This window comes from Trichechus manatus, unplaced genomic scaffold (genome assembly GCF_000243295.1).
Source record: "Trichechus manatus latirostris isolate Lorelei unplaced genomic scaffold, TriManLat1.0 scaffold00111, whole genome shotgun sequence".
Taxonomy (NCBI): domain Eukaryota; kingdom Metazoa; phylum Chordata; class Mammalia; order Sirenia; family Trichechidae; genus Trichechus; species Trichechus manatus.
The window spans coordinates 60,911-73,797 of NW_004444047.1; the positions used below are offsets into that span (position 1 = coordinate 60,911).

General features: G+C 44.4%; 1 pseudogene; it reads left to right on the forward strand.

The window, feature by feature from the left end:
• Window positions 1-6,844: 6,844 nt before the first annotated feature.
• LOC101355120 (mitochondrial import inner membrane translocase subunit Tim21 pseudogene) lies at window positions 6,845-12,605 on the forward strand (annotated as a pseudogene).
• The last annotated feature ends 282 nt before the right edge of the window (window positions 12,606-12,887 follow it).

The window sequence follows — 12,887 nt, forward strand, 5'->3', positions numbered from 1 at the left end:
CCTGTGCACAGGAGGCTTCCTGGCAGAGTGGGGTGCCTCTGGCCACTTATCAAGGGAGCTAAGCTTGCCAACTCATGGAGCAAGAGAGCTGAGCGCCTGTGCACAGGAGGCTTCCTGGCAGAGTGGGGTGCCTCTGGGTACTTATTGGTGGAGCTACCGAGCTTTGGAACACTTGTGGAGCTAAGCTTGCCAACCCATGGAGCAAGAGAGCTGACTGCCTGTGCACAGGAGGCTTTCTGGCAGAGTGGGGTGCCTCTGGGCACTTATCGGTGGAGCTACCGCACTTTGGAACACTTGCCCCAGCAGAGCAGATGCAACCGTGAAGCCCGAGGACCAAGAGGCCACAGAAAGCAGAAGCTGAAGGGACAAAGAACACAAGGAGTCAAGCTGCCTGTCTCAAAAGGTATGGCCAGGACCTCTGGGGTTTCAAAGGGTGGAGCCATGGTCTCTGGTGTTTCTAAGGGTGGAGTTGTCATTGCGATTGACTAGAATAGTGCACCTAAAGCTGAGGGAGCAGAGTTGCTGTCCCAGTGGGCCTGGAAGGCAGAGCTGAAGCCCAGGGCCAAGGGCCTCCACTAAGAATCCGGAAACTGGCCAATACCTAGAGCCTGGAGGGCAGGGCTATTGTGTGAACGGTCTCCAAGAACACAGGATTATTTTCAAACCTTGAGGGCTAATGTAATGTGTTTTCTGCTGACTTGCTCAGTGTCTGTTATCCCTTCTTTTCCTCCAGTTTCTCCCATTGGTAATGGAAATGTCTAGCTTGTGCCTGTTCTGCCATTGCACATTTGGAGGCAGATAACTTGTATTCTAGATTTCACAGATGAAGAGGAATTTTTTGGATTTGGTCTTGGAGTTTATTTAAGACTTTTGTTATGATGAGGTGAGTATGTTTTACAGGTGGTAAGGACATGAATTTTGGGGGGCCAGAGGGTGGCATGTCATGGATTCAATTGTGTCCCCCCAAAATATCTGTCAACTTGGCTGGGTCATGATTCCCAATATTGTATGACTGTGTATCATTCTGTAATCTGGTGTGATTTCCTTATGTATTGTAAACTAAATCACTATGATCTAATAAGATGGATTAGTGGCAGTTATACTGATGAGGTTTATAAGATTGGATAGTGTCTTAAGCCAATCTCTTTTGAGATATAAAAGAGAGAAGTGAGCAGAGACACATGGAACACTCATACCACCAAGAAAGCAGTGCCGGGAGCAGAGCACTGAGCACATTGGACCCGAGGTTCCTGCGCTGAGATGCTCCTGGGCCAAAGGGAGACATACATCACAAGGACCTTCCTCCAGAGCCAACAGAGAGAGAAAGCCTTCCTCTGGAGCTGACAGCCTGAATTTAGGCTTGTAACCTATTAGACTGTGAGAGAATAAATTTCTCTTTGTTAAAGCCATCCACTTGTGGTATTCCTGTTATAGCAGCACTAGATGACCAAGACAGTGACCAAGAGCAAGTTACTGGACTTGCTGTGCCTCTATTTCTTCGTTCTTAAAAATGAAAAAATAACACCTTTCCTGCATGGATTGCCCCAAATCTACAAAACCTCTCGGCCCTACCCCCAGATGCCCTAGCCTGTTGCTGTCCCAGAGATCTCACCACATTTGTGCTCTCAGCCTATATACCCATTGCAGGCAAGTGGATTCCAACTCATAGTGACACTATAATGTTCGGACATTCAAGCCACTGGATGTTCACTTGCACTTGGTCCAAGATGGGGCTCACACTGCTCTCCACATTAGAGGGGCCCCCTCTTCATCAGGCTGAGTGAACCTCATGAAAATGCCATCCTACAACCACTGTGCTTACCTGTTGTTGTTAGGTGCCATCAAGTTGGTTCTGACTCATAGCAACCCTGTGTACTCCAGAACAAAACACTGCCCAGTCTTGTGCCATGCTCACAATCACTGTCATGCATGATCCCATTGTTGCAGCCAGTGTGTCAGTCCATCTCGTTGAGGCTCTTCCTCTTTTTCACTGACCTGTTCTTTACCAAGCATGATGTCCTTCTCCAGGGACTGATCCCTCCTGATAACATGTCCAAAGTATGTAAGACGTAGTCTCGCCATCCTTGGTTCTGAGGAGCATTCTGGTTGTACTTCTTCCAAGACAGATTTTTTGTTCTTTTGGCAGTACATGGTATATTCGATATTCTTTGCCAACACCTCAGTTCAAAGGTGTCAATTCTTCAGTCTTCCATATTCATTGTCCAGCTTTCACGTGCATATGATGCGATTGAAAATACCATGGCTTGAGTCAGGCGCAACTTAGTCTTCAAGGTGACATCTTCGCTTTTCAGCACTTTAAAGAGGTCTTTTGTGGCAGATTTGCCCAATGCAATGTGTCTTTTGATTTCCTGACTGCTGCTTCCATTGGCATTGTTTGAGGATTCAAGTAAAATGAAATCCTTGACAACTTCAGTCTTTTCTCCGTTTATCGTGATGTTGCTCATTGGTCCAGTTGTGAGGATTTTTGTTTTATGTTGAGGTATAATCCATACTGAAGGCTATAATCTTTGATCTTCATCAGTGTGCTTCAAGTCTTCTTCACTTTCAGCAAGCAAGGTTGTATCATCTGCATATCACGGGTTGTTAATGAGTCTTCCTCCAATCCTGATGCCCAGTTCTTCATAGAGTCCAGCTTCTTGGATTATTTGCTCCACATACAGATTGAATAGATATGGTGAAAGGATACAACTCTGATGCACACCTTTCTTGACTTCAGACCACACAGTATCCCCTTGTTCTGTTTGAACAACTGCCTCTTAGTCTATGCACAGGCTCCTCATGAGCACAATTAAGTGTTCTGGAATTGCCATTCTTCGCAATGTTTTCTGTGGTTTGTTATAATCCACACAGGTGAATGCCTTTGCATAGTCAATAAAACACAGGTAAACATCTCTCTGGTATTCTCTGCTTTCAGCCAGGATCCATCTGACATCAGCAATGATATCGCTGCTTCCACGCCCTCTTCTGAATCCAGCCTGAATTTCTGGCAGTTCCGTCGATACAGTGCTGCATCCGCTTTTGAATGATCTTCAGCAAAATTTTACTTGCATATGATATTAATGATATTGTTCGATAATTTCCGCATTCGGTTGGACCACCTTTCTTGGGAATAGGCATAAATATGGATCTCTTCCAGTCAGTTGGCCAGGTAGATGTCTTCCAATCTTCTTGGCACCTCCAGCACTGCATCCGTTTGTTGAAACATCTCAATTGATATTCTGTCAATTCCTGGAGCCTTGTTTTTTGCCAATGCCTTCAGTGCAGCTTGGACTTCTTCCTTCAGTACCATCGGTTCCTGATCATATGGTACCTCTTGAAATGGTTGAATGTCAACCAGTTCTTTTTGGTATGATGACTCTGTGTATTCCTTCCATCTTCTTTGGATACTTCCTGTGTCATTTAATATTTTCCCCCATAGACTCCTTCAGTATTGCAACTCGAGGCTTGAATTTTTTCTTCAGTTCTTTCAGCTTGAGAAATGCCAAGCGTGTTCTTCCCTTTTGGTTTTCTATTTCCAGCTCTTTGCACGTGTCATTATAATACTTTGTCTTCTCGAGCTGCCCTTTGAAATCTTCAGTTCTTTTACTTCATCAGTTCCTCCATTTGCTTTAGCTACTCGACGTTCAAGAGCAAATTTCAGAGTCTCTTCTGACATCCATTTTGGTCTTTTCTTTCTTTCCTGTCTTCTTAACGATCTCTTGCTTTCCTCATGTATGATGTCCTTGATGTCATTCCACAGCTCGTCTGGTCTTCAGCAAATCTATTCTTGAGATGATTTCTAAATTCAGGTGAAATATACTCAAGGTCGTACTTTGGCTCTCGTGGACTTATTCTAATTCCTTCAGTTTCAACTTGAACTTGCATATGAGCAATTGATGGTGTGTTCCACAGTGGGCCCCTGGCCTTGTTCTGACTGACGATATTGAGCTTTTCCACCGTCTCTTTCCACAGATGTAGTCGGTTTGATTCCTGTGTATTCCATCTGGCAAGGACCAGATGTATAGATGTCGTTTATGTTGGTGAAAAAAAGGTATTTGCAATGAAGAAGTCGTTGGTCTTGCAAAATTCTATCATGCAATCTCTGGCATCATTTCTATCACCAAGGCCATATTTTCCAACTACCAATCCTTCTTCTTTGATTCCAACTTTCGCATTCCAATCCCCGGTAATTATCAATGCATCCTGACTGCATGCTCGATCAATTTCAGACTGCAGAAGCTGGTAAAAATCTTCAATTTCTTCATCTTTAGCCTTAGTGGTTGTGTGTAAATTTGAATAATAGTCGTATTAACTCATCTTCCTTGTAGACATATGGATATTATCCTATCACTGACAGGTTTGTACTTCAGGATAGATCTTGAAATGTTCTTTTTGATGATGAATGCAATGCCATTCCTCTTCCAGTTGTCATTGCCGGCATAGTAGACCATATGATTGTCCAAATCAAAATGGCCAGTGCTAGTCCACTTCAGCTCACTAATGCCTAGGATATCGATGTTTATGCATTCCATTTCATTTTTGATGGTTTCCAATTTTCCTAGATTCATACATACATTCCACGTTCCGATTATTAATGGATGTTTGCAGCTGTTTTTTCTCATTTTGAGTTGTGCCACATCAGCAAATGAAGGTCATGAAAGCTTACCTAGGACTGTAGTTTCTCCTGAAAATAAGACTAGTTCCATAGTGATAACAGTTTTTCCAAGGACTGCTTGCAATCCCACCACCACCGCTTATCAGGCCTGCGCCAATGTCCCAGCACCTGATGTCAGTCACACCCACCTCATTGCCACACAGGGTGCAAGTCTCCACCTGCCCTCAGAAAGGCATTTGATTTGACCTTTTTTCCCGTTTTATGAGGAAAATGTCTAAGCTTCCAATATATGTGGCCCACACGATACTAGTCTTTGACACTAAATTGTTTGAGACATTAACTTAAAATAGGCAGGCAGCATCCCTGATCCACAGCACACCAAAGATTCCAATGGATGAGTATAAGAATCAAATTCTGTTGGGATTAAGGACCTGCAGACGAGGAAAGTCAGGGAGGGGCCTGCATGGGTGGGGGTTAGGAGAAAGATTAGGTCCCGTCCCATACTGACTCAGCTTCCCATCCAGGCCCCATGCCTGCATGGGCCCACCCAGTTCAAACAGGCTTCCTGCCCTGACCTGATCACTGTCCACGCCCCGCTCTTCATTGCCCTGCCTGTGTCCCACTTGCACACAGTGTCCTGCTGACCTGGAAGCCCACTGCTATGAGCAAAGGTCCCCCGCAGTGAGTGAGTTTCCGTCTTTCCAATTCAGACCTGTGCTTCTCGTCCTTTCCAGCACTTCTCCTCACCCCACCCTCCACACATGGGCCAGGGGACAGCCGGGCAGGTCACTGCAGACGTTAAAAGTCCCTGCCCCATGCAGGTCCAAGCCCGTCGCTCACGCCTCCTCAGCCGGCCCAACCCTTCTGGGGAATTGGCCCTTATTAACCTTCCTTTATCAAAAATGCTAGTTTCAAAAGCCAGCCTCTTGCACTAAAAGAATTATGTAAAAAATGACAAAATGCACATGAAGACGAGTTAATACGTACAATGGTTTACAAACATGTAAAAGAAAGTGAGAGTCTCCTCCCTTCCCAACTCCCTGGCATAAACTCTGCACTTAGTGTGGCCGTCTGTGACCAGGTGTTTTCCGTGCACATGTATGTGTTTTTAACATTTGTATTGGTATCATTTTAAATATTACCTATGGGGACTGCACAGCCACTCCTGTGCAGCTGGGGACCCCTCTGTTGGTTGCATACCTGGGAGGAGAGCCTCCTAGGGGCACCTTTGGTGCCTCACAGCCTCCTTCTCTCCCTCCTTTTGTCCCGGAAGCTGTGCTTCAGACATCCATCTGCTCCAGCATTCTCACATTCCCAGCTGGAGTGGAAAAGGGCAGCCCAGCATGAGGGTGTGTGGCATTGGGGGCCTTCCCTCCCCTGCCCCCAAACACCTGGCACTGACCTTTTTATTGTCTCTTTGTCTTTTCCATAGTGTCTTCGTTGACTTCACAATATGCATTTATGATTCATTCCTATCAGTCCATGGCTTGATAGCTTCTTTTTTATCGTGGAATAATATTCCATTGTGTAGATGTACCACAGTTTGTTTTTCCCATCACCCATTGAAGGGCACCTTGGTTGCATCCAATTTTTGGCAGTTGTAGATAAAGCTGCTGTAGGTATTCATTCAGGTTTTTATGAGGACAGACGTTTTCAAATTATTCGGATAAGAACGGAGGAGCATGGTTGCTGGGTCATATGGATAGCCTATGTGTAGCTTTGTAAGAAACTGCCAGATTGCCTTGCAAAGTAGCTGAACCTTTTTGCATTCCCACCAGCAATGAGTGAGAGTTCCTGTAGCTCCACATCCTCACTACCATTTGGTGTTGTCAGTGGTTTAGACGTTAGCCATTCTAATAGATGTGTAGTGGTATCTCATTGCTTTTTAAATTTGCAGTTCTCTAAGGACATGAGATGTTGAGGATTTTTTTATATGTTTATTTGTCATTTATATAATTCGTGAAATGTCTGTTCAGAACTTTTGCCCGTTTTGTAATTTGTTTTTTTTCCTTATTGTTGAATTTTGAGCTGTAGATAAGAGCCATCAGAGAAGCAGAGTTATTCTAGAGCAGAGCTGTCCCAAAGCTGTGGGTTGAGAGCTGTACTAGGCAGCAGCAGGGAAGGATTGGAGTTTAGTTGTGACACTCTTTGGGCTGAGATGGCAGCCATGCCTGCAATGGTGCCAGAAATTTCTGAGACAAGGAGCAGGTCCAGGAAAAGCTGAGGGCCATGCCCCTAGGGCAGAAGGCCGTGTCCCGAGAGCAGAAAGCTGCAATTGGAGCAGGGGCCACGCCTGGAACGGGGGCATGTCTCATGCAGTGGGCCATGCCCCTAGAGCAGAGGGTCACACCCTGAGAACAGCAGACCACCCCATGAGCCCAAGTGACCGTGCTCCCCTCCAGAGCAGTTATGCTCAAAGACATATCCTGATATTTATCCTAATGTTGATCCTGAGTTGTATCCTGTTACTGACATTCCTGACATTTAACCTGTTAGAATACTGCTGATTGGTGTGAGTGAACATCTGTTTTCGGGAGGATGAGTGCACTTTGTACTGGGACCCCTCCCGGACCTCACCCTATGCATTTCTTCATTTGTGTCTTTCTGTTATATCCTTTTCTGTTTATATTAAAAGCTGTTACTGCAGGTACAGTGTTTCTGTGAATTCTGTGTGACTGTTTCAATGAATTTATCGGGGTGCTGTCTGACAGCCTGTATCATTAAAACAGTGTGTTAGTGATGCATGAATAGATCAAAAAGACTAGGGGGATAGAAAAATGAGAGGTATATGAAAGTTTATAAGGAAATTTCATATTCAATAAAAACTACACTAGGAAAAATCATTAATAATTGGGGATTGGGAGATGAATATTCTTAGAAAATATTTTAAAATGAGGATCTGTTTATATACAATAGCAAGATAAAGGTTGAATAAAAGTATATGCAGACTTAAATTGATTAGTCTTTACCAGGGAATGCAGAAGGGAGGTGGAAAGGGAACTCATTGCTTAGAGGACACTGAGCTTCTGTTAAGAGTGATGGAAAAATGTAGAAATGGATTGTGGTGATTGTTATACACCATGATGAACAGACAATGTCATTGCATTGTACATATGAAGAATGTTGAAATGGCAAATGTTATGTTATATATATATTTACCACAATAAAAGAAATATATATGGTTCGAAAAATGAAAACATGCAAGCACTACAAGACATGGGTGGTGTCTTAGGCTGGGTTCTCTAGAGAAGCAAAACCAGTAAAGCATATAAATATATAGAGAGATTTATATCAAGGAAATGGCTCACGCACTTGTAGAGGCTGAACGTCCCAAGTCCATGGGTCAGTATAGATGCTTCTCCTGATTCACGTAGCCACAGGGACTGACGAACCCAAAATCGGCAGGTCAGAGAGCAAGGCTGTTGCTCACAGGCTGCGAAGATCAATGAATCCCAAGATCAGCAGACAAGACCACAGGTAAGCTGCTAGCTCAAGTCTCAAGAACCAGAGGTCAGATGAACATGAGCCAGCTGCAGGATCCAGCGCGAGCAAAAAGCTCACTAGCCTTGCCAGAATGTCCACTTATATTTGATGCAGGCCACACGCCCAAGGAAATTCCCTTTCAACTGATTGGCTACTCACAGCAGATCCCATCATGGAGGTAATCACATCATACAACTGCCAAACTACTGAGAATCATGGCCCAGCCAAGTTGACACACAACCTTAACCATCACAGTCCACCCCTTGTCAAGTTGGCACCTGTACACATCTCCTTCAACCATACATAATCTCTGAATAAAGACAATTATAAAATCATACTTGCACCTAACATGATACAACAAACACACATACTACCGAAAATGCACTAGCCCTGTTTTCATCTTACAGTTTGTAAGTGAAGAAAACAAAAATATTTGACACATTCAAAGCAGAAATACTCATAACAATTACAGTCCTCATTTGTGTAACTGGTCAGGTAGCCGTAACTGGTATTTAGAACTACCTTTTTCCACTACTCATTCCGTATTCCCTTTGCCATCAGCAAGCACCTCAGCTGGTCAAGGGTCTTTGCCTGGTGCGGTGACCCAAAGCTTCATTCCTGAAGGATCTGGGCCATTAGTAGTCATGTCGAAATTGGATTGCTGTAGTTTTCCATTTGGAAACCCTGGTGGTGTAGTGGTTAAGAGCTACGGTTGCTAACCAAAAGGTTGGCAGTTCAAATCCACCAGGTGGTCCTTGGAAACTCTGTTCTTCTCTGTCCTATAAAGTTGCTATGAGTCAGAATAAACTCAACGGCAACAGGTCTTGGTTTGGTTATCTAGTCTCTAAAAACCTTTACAATGTCAACCCCAAGGTTGGATCTGTTGAGCCATTTTCATTTGGAAACTTCGGAGGCATAGTGGTTAAGTGCTATGGCTGCTAACCAAAAGGTCAGCCGTTTGCATCCACCAGGCACTCCTTGGAAGCTCTATGGGGCAGTTCTACTCTGTCCTATAGTGTCACTATGAGTCTGAGTCAACTCGATAGCAACGGATTTGTTTTGTTTTTAGTTTTCCATTGACTTTAATCACAGGGCATGGTAGTACTAAGAGATGCCCTAAAGGATCTCCTGCATTCCAGACATACTCTTCTTAACCTCCATTATATAATATCAATCCAATTTCCTCTTGGTAATCAGGATCAATCACACCAGCCAGAACGGTAACTCCATTCTTTGCCTGTTGATCCAGAGGCATAAGGAGCCCAAAGTAGCCAAGTGGCATTCTTAGCTTCCTATTCAGTGGAATCAGTGATGTGTCTTCAGGTGGGACTAAGACCTCTAGGCCTGCAGAACATAAGGTCGTGGGTACAGGAAGCATAAATCTTTCGAGTGGGTCACTAGGGTTAATAGCGAGTGGTGCCAAAGACTCCAAACAGCATCTCTGCCACAGACACTTCAAGCACTATTGGATCAGCTGGATCATATGGCCCAAGGGGCACAGCGGTTTTCACGCAGCCTGAACCTATTGCAGAGTCTTCTCTTGTTCTTGGCCCCACTGAAAACTAGCAGCTTTTCGAGTCACTTGATAAATAGGCCGGAGTAGCACACACAAATGAGGACTATGTTGCATCCAAAATCCAAAGAGGCCCACTAGGTAGGCATTGTGCCTCCTTTTTAGTTGTGGGAGAAGCCAGACACAATAACTTATCCTTCACTTTAGAAGGAAGACCTCAGCATGCCCCACACCACTGGACCCCTAGAAATTTCACTGAGGTGGAAGGTGCCTGAATTTTTGTCAGATTAATTTCCCACCCCCTAGCAAACAAATGTTTTACCAATAAGTCCAGAGTCATTGACACTTCTTCCTTACTAGGTCCAATCAGCATAATGTCATTGATGTAATGGACCAGTGTGACATCTTGTGGAAGGGAAAGGTGATCAAGGTCACTGCAGACTAAATTATGACATAGGACTGGAGAGCTGATGTAGCCTTGAGGTAAGCATCTGAAGGTGTATTGCTGGCCTTGCCAGTTGAAGGCAAACTGCTTCTGATGGTCCTTCAAAATAGGTATGGAGAAAAAGGCACTAGCCAGATGAGTAACTGCATACCAGATACCAGGAGATGTATTAATTTGCTCAAGCAATGAAACTACATCTGGAACAGCACCTGCAATTGGAGTCACCCCCGGGTAAGTTTTTGATAGTCGACTGTCATTCTCCAAGATCCATCTGTGTTTTGCACAGGCCAAATAGGTGAGTTGACTGGGGTGTGGTGGGAATCACCACCCCTGCATCCTTCAAGTCCTTGATAGTGGCAGTAATCTCTGCAATCCCTCCAGGAATGTGGTATTGCTTTTGATTTACTGTTTTCCTAGGTAGGGGCAGTTCTAATGGCTTCCACTTGGCTTTTCCTACCGTAACAGCCCTTAACTCCATTTGTCAGGGATCCAATGTGGGGATTCTGCCAGTTGCTGAGTATATCTATTCCAATTATGCAGTCTAGAACTGATGAATCACTACAGGATGGGTTTGGGGACCCACTGGACCTACTGTGAGACAGACATGCACTAAGACTCCATTAATAACCTGATCTCCATATGCCCCCACTCTGACTGCTGGGCCACAGCAATGTTTTGGGTCTCCTGGAATTAGTGTCAGTTCAGAGCCAGTATCCAGTAATCTCCAAAAAGTCTGATTATTTCCTTTTCCCCAGTGAACAGTCCCTCTTGTAAAAGGTGGTAGATTCCTTTGGGGAAGGCTGGGAGAAAGATTAACAGTAAAAGTTTTTGGCAGTGTATTGGAGTCCTTCCTCAAGGGGATCCATCCTCCCCTTCAATCAAGGGGTTGTGGGTCTTTAAATTCACTCAAGTCTGGGAATTGACTGAGGGACTATGACTCTCTATTCTGGCCATTTGAGTTAGGCTGCTGTTTCCTTGGCCTAGAATTCATCTGCTTGTACAGATTAAGTAAATATTTAGTAGATTTCCTATCTGTTTCACTCCTAGGGACACCGTGACTAAGTAGCCAATGCCATAAGTCCATAGGAGTCAGACTACTCTGATTACTGCTTTGACTCCACTGTCCATTACTGTAACCGCGCCCACCTTGTCTTTGTTCATTGAGTGCCACCACTTGGCCCCTACTACCACGGGGTCCAATCAGCCCCACTGTAGTTAGGTGTCATAATTCAGTTAGGGTAGTCCCCACTGTCAAATCTGACTTACATAAAATAGCAATCACAGCAGTCTTCAAGAATGCTGGGACTCCCTTCACAAATTTGTTCTTCACAGGCGTGTTTGCCATACACGCTGAGTGGAATCCCAATGTGGATGTATGGACCAGCCTGTGTCAGGTGGGTGTGCAGTGGGCAGTGAAGCTTTGCTGGTTGTAGTTGGCCTCGTCCCCAAGGGAAGCAGTTCTTTGTGACTGTGATTTGCAGTCTTCTGTGAGCTGTGCAGCATAGGGAGAAGCTGCACTGGTCCCAAGGTGTGCAACGGTTTGGCCCCACTTCATGCTTAACAAAGCTTGCTTAAAGACTGAGCCCAGCTTGAAAATGGGGGCTGCCAGAACAGCATAAAACTGTGCAGCCCAGAGGTATCCTTGGGGTCATCCCATGAACTATCTGGAGGCAGGGACAGGGCCTCTGGAGAGCGAAGGAGGATGGCAGCAAACAAATGTCTGTGCACAGAAGTCTGAGAGGGGAGATTGCTGTCTCAACATCACAGAAAGTGAAAGAAGCTGGAAGAGATTTTACCTACTTAATATTGGTGCTCACTGGAATCAGCATTGCAAGTAGCTTGTTTTACATGATTTTTAGAGAACTTTTCTCTTCATCCAGCCCTAATAAGATATATGGGAAAGACTTAGAGAAATGCAGATTACATCCTGAGGTGGTAGGTGTTTTTAGTGAGCCGACTAAAGGCTATGGGGAGACGGCACCATGCAGGAGTTGGCAGCATGTCAGTTTCATTCAGTAAGCTGAAGACTGGCTGTGCGCATGTGCCTCAAGTTCTACATCGAGGGCTTCGAGCTGGGGAAGCGCCGGACCATACACCTGGAAGTAAAGGAGAACCCAGAGAGTGACAAATATGAATTCCAACATATTTTTGTAGAAGTTGAAGCCTACACTAGAAGAACTATTGTCATTGAAGAGTCGATCCTGAGCTATTAAAAGAGCAGGTAAGCCCAATCTTTCCTGGTGGAAGTTGAGTGGGGCCAACTCCCACTCCATCACACTCCCTTTTTAGTCTGTCTGAGTAGACGGAAAGAGCATACACAGTCATAAATGTGAAGCAGCGGGCATTCGCTGCGTCAGACAAGCCAAACCAGAGATTTCCTGTGCAGTGGAGAATCCTGAAATAGACCACATTTTATCGAATTGTCTATAATGGGCAGTATTTCTGCTCTACTTAACGTCATCTTTCATAATGGGAAACTTCTGTTATTGGAGATTTTACACCATGTAAATAAACTGGAATTCAGTATTTTATCTTTTTTATATATTGTATAAGTGTATAAAGTTTCCAAAATAAAATTAAAACCAACAGAAGGATGTCAAAAAAAAAAAAAAAAAGAATTCAAGAGGAGAGGGTTTTTTCATTCCATATTCAGTTTTTGGCATCTTGCAAGTGCTACCTGTCTGCTAAGCAAAAGGTCGGCAGTTCAAATCCACCAGCCACTCCCTGGAAACACTACGGAGCATTTCTACCCTGTCCTTTAGGGTTGCTTGGAGTTGGAATTGACTCGACGGCAACGGGTTTTGTTTTTTGGTTTACTGAGGCTTACTTCT